The 3,553-nt window shown below is 50.1% G+C and overlaps 1 pseudogene; it reads left to right on the top strand.

Annotated features, from left to right (window-relative positions):
• The first annotated feature begins 456 nt into the window (after positions 1-456).
• Positions 457-2,045, top strand: LOC141961069 (putative C->U-editing enzyme APOBEC-4; annotated as a pseudogene).
• Positions 2,046-3,553: the final 1,508 nt, after the last annotated feature.

Genomic DNA, 3,553 nt, shown 5'->3' with positions numbered 1-3,553 from the left:
CCTATGTATTGGTTCTCTGATGACCATTCTTGTAAATAACCCCAAAAGTCACAAGGGCTTTAGAGACTGCTTGGGGTGTCCAGGCTCAAAGCCCACAGTTAAACATCCCCCGGCGTCTCTAAGTATTCCAAAGAACACCATATTCTGGCCTCCTCTTTCGTCTTGTTGACACACAGCCAGCACTCGTCAGTCCGTTTGATCTGAATCACCAGGCAGCTAGTTGGGGAGGCAATAGTAACTTTCTTCTTCATCATAGGATTTTGAAAAGAAAGCTTGCCACATCACTGGAGTGGAAACTCTGGACCAGTCCTAAAAGGCCAGTGAAGGAAATCAGACGAGTATTTACTGAGCTGGAGCTGCTGAGATGGTAATTATACCTTTTGGGTTTTGGTGGTGTTTTCCTGTTTGCTTTGCCAGATTTCATAAGGCTCATCTGCTAATCAATTCCTGAAAATCATGGCTGGTTTTATTATACAGTTTGTCCTGTCTAGGGTAAGGGAGCAGAGCCGGAGAAATATTTTCAACTTACGTTTTTAGCAAAAAAGGCTAGTTTGTGAAAAGGAAAAATGTTCCTAGGCTGCAAGGGCGCTTTGTTCTGTGTGTCACTAAGTTGCTATACGCTGCTACAAGTTTCAGTACGTTTTTGAGGAGACTGTCCCCTACTATTTTTGCGGTTCAAGTGCCAAATAAATCGAAGGGTTGACTTAAGCTAATACTTCCCCTTTTCACTCAGGACTGTCAGCTATGTAGCTCATAAACGGGGAGATTTTTCAACAGAACTTGAATCCAGGAGAGAAAACAATTTTCCAAGAATATCTGACAAACCAGGGGACTGTGGTAAAGCCCTGTTGCTGGCAGAGACAGAACCACACCTGCGCCAAGTGTCCCTACCACATGCGGGCTGGTGAAGAAGCGAGAGTCCCTTACGCAGAATTTGACAGGGTCTTTGGCTTCCCTTACAGATCAACAGCAACTCTCCGAAACAAACACCTCCTCTTCTGTGAACTGAGGAGTTCCTCAGGCAGCGTAGTCCAAAAAGGCCATGCTACAGACTGTACTGAGCGAGGCTACCATCCCGAATCTGTGCTGTTTGGGGTGGGTGGTTATCTGGATGCAGTTACAGATGCCCATGCAAACATCGGATGCATCGTCCTCTATGCAAATTACTCTCCTTGTAACGAGGTTTACCACTGCTGCGTAAGTAAAATCTACACCCTTTTGTGGAAGTATCCAGAAATCACGCTCTGCATCTATTTCTCTCAGTTTTATCTCACCGAGGACGGTTTCCCCACGGCTGCGTGGAACGGCGAAGCTTTGCGGAGCCTCTCCCAGCCTGTGGCCTGGGGTGACTCTGCAGAGACTGCCTGGGGGGGCCTGGTGTTACCTCCTCTGCAATTTTGTGTATGGCATCCCAGGGTCAGCCCTTCATCACTCAACTCCACCATCAAGAACCCTAGCAGATCAACAAAATCTGCATCCAGTTAACAACTTAACAGGAATTACACCCTACTTTAGGAAAGCCTTTCCACAGGCGAGGCAGGGAAACCCTGCTGTGCAGCAGAAATTAAAGGCCTTTTCTTCTCCTAGTCCGGCCTCCCAGCAGCCTTTCCAAGCGATGAAAGGCAGACTGCTACCTCCGATGTCTCACAGCCCCTTGGTGCTTTTCCCAGGCATGTTTCTGCCCTTTCAGAGGGAACATCTATACCCCAGACCTAAAAATATCGTAAGGCATTTAAAAATGCCAAAGGAATAATTCAGTGACACTCATAATCCTGATTTTTTTCCAAGCAGCAGGCACCTACTCTAAAGATGATACTAACTGAACTGCTTTCTGGCTATCAAACTGAGATCACAGATGGAAAAAAGAAAAAAAAAAATCAATAAAGTCACCTCCTACAAAAGTTAACCCACAGAATAACTGGTGGTCTCGAATAGCTGATTCTGAAGATAGTATACTTTTATTTTATCCCTGTTCCTTTCAAACATAATTCTATCGCACTAAAACCAAAACCTTGGTATCTTCTGATTACCTCCTGGGAGTAATTTGTTTGTTGCCCTTAAGCCAATTGCTACCAGAAACATGTGAACAGTCCACAAGCTACCGCCACAGCCAGACTTGTAGCTTCCCAGCTGAGGCAACTTTGGGGGAACACATGACATATCCTAAATTCCTCCTCTGTCAAGAAGGTGGTTCTGTAGGTAAGGCTGATCTATCGATAAAGTTTTCCCACCGGCTGTTTCCTTAATAGTAGAGGGGTTTATATACACTTATTTATGTGTGTGCATGTACTTTACGCCCCCCCCCCCCCCTTGGGTTCCTCCCTTCCGTTAAGAGGAAGCTCACAAAGCTGTGTCATTTTGTAATTGATAGCAAGTATCTGATAGGATAATAGAGATAACAGATCTACACAGTCCAAGTGTAACTTGAAAAAGAAAAACAAAGTTTCTGTCATTTAGAGCAGTGTTTTCACTGTGTGATTGAGTACATTTGTGATGACACTAAAGGTCTTGAAGAAGGGAGCAGCTGAAGTCAAGATCATGCTGTTGCCTGGGGAAACCGGGGTTCCTTCCTAGGTAACAGCCATTGCCAAACACACACACTGTCTAATTTTGTGAGGCAGTGCTGCTGCTCCTTTTTGACTCTTTTTGTGGCATCTCTTACTTAGTTACGCATATCCGAGTAGAAAAAAAGAGGTTGCTTCCCCGTGTGACCTTAACCACCCTTGACTTCAGCAGAGGTGATCCCCCTTGGAAACGCAGAGGTTCTTCTGAGCCTCAGACGACGTTAGAGAGGCAGCACTGCGCTAAAACCCACCCGATCCCTTACTTTTACAACGCCTAGGCGCTTTTTTAGGACAGCTTTCTTGCATGAGACGGAATCCCTCTGCACTTTCCGATTAAGTACTAGCTAGCACGGCCACAAGCAGGCGCCTGTGCTGTAGCATCGGGGCGATTACTTTTCTTTCGCTAGATTTTGTAGAGCCGCTGCTCTTTTTGAACTCTTGTGGTAAGTAGGCGGCGTTTGAGCTTGGACTTCCAAGCTCAGCACCAAAGCCTGTTCCCCAGTGCCGGAGCACGCCGCGTGGGCACTACCTGGCGCCACCCGCGCTCCGTGTCGCCCCCACAGGCCCGTTGGAGGGGGCGGCGGGCTCTCGCTTCGGCCAGAGCCGTCTGAGAACGCTCCCTAGGCTGAACCCGCACGGCATCGCGCCCTGTCGCTGTGTCCGCAGGACCAGCTCGCTGTCGGGGCTCGGCAGGAGCGCGCTTGCCCGGAGCCCGAAGTCGATGGCCACTCCGCGTCCCGCGGCGCCCGTCCGCGAATGACGCGGTAACCACAGCAACCGGACGCCCTGGCACGCAGCCGACCAATGGCAGCTCGCTTCCCGCGTGGCTCCACCCCCTCGCGCCCAACGGCCGGCGCCTGCGCAGAGCTCGCGCCCCGGCGGAGGGCGCGTGCATAGCGCTCGCGCCCAACGGCCGGCGCCTGCGCAGAGCTCGCGCCCCGGCGGAGGGCGCGTGCATAGCGCTCGCGCCCCGGCGGCGCCTGCGCGGG

Source organism: Athene noctua, chromosome 5, assembly GCF_965140245.1.
Source record: "Athene noctua chromosome 5, bAthNoc1.hap1.1, whole genome shotgun sequence".
Lineage (NCBI taxonomy): Eukaryota > Metazoa > Chordata > Aves > Strigiformes > Strigidae > Athene > Athene noctua.
This window is presented reverse-complemented; position numbering and strand designations above follow the sequence as displayed.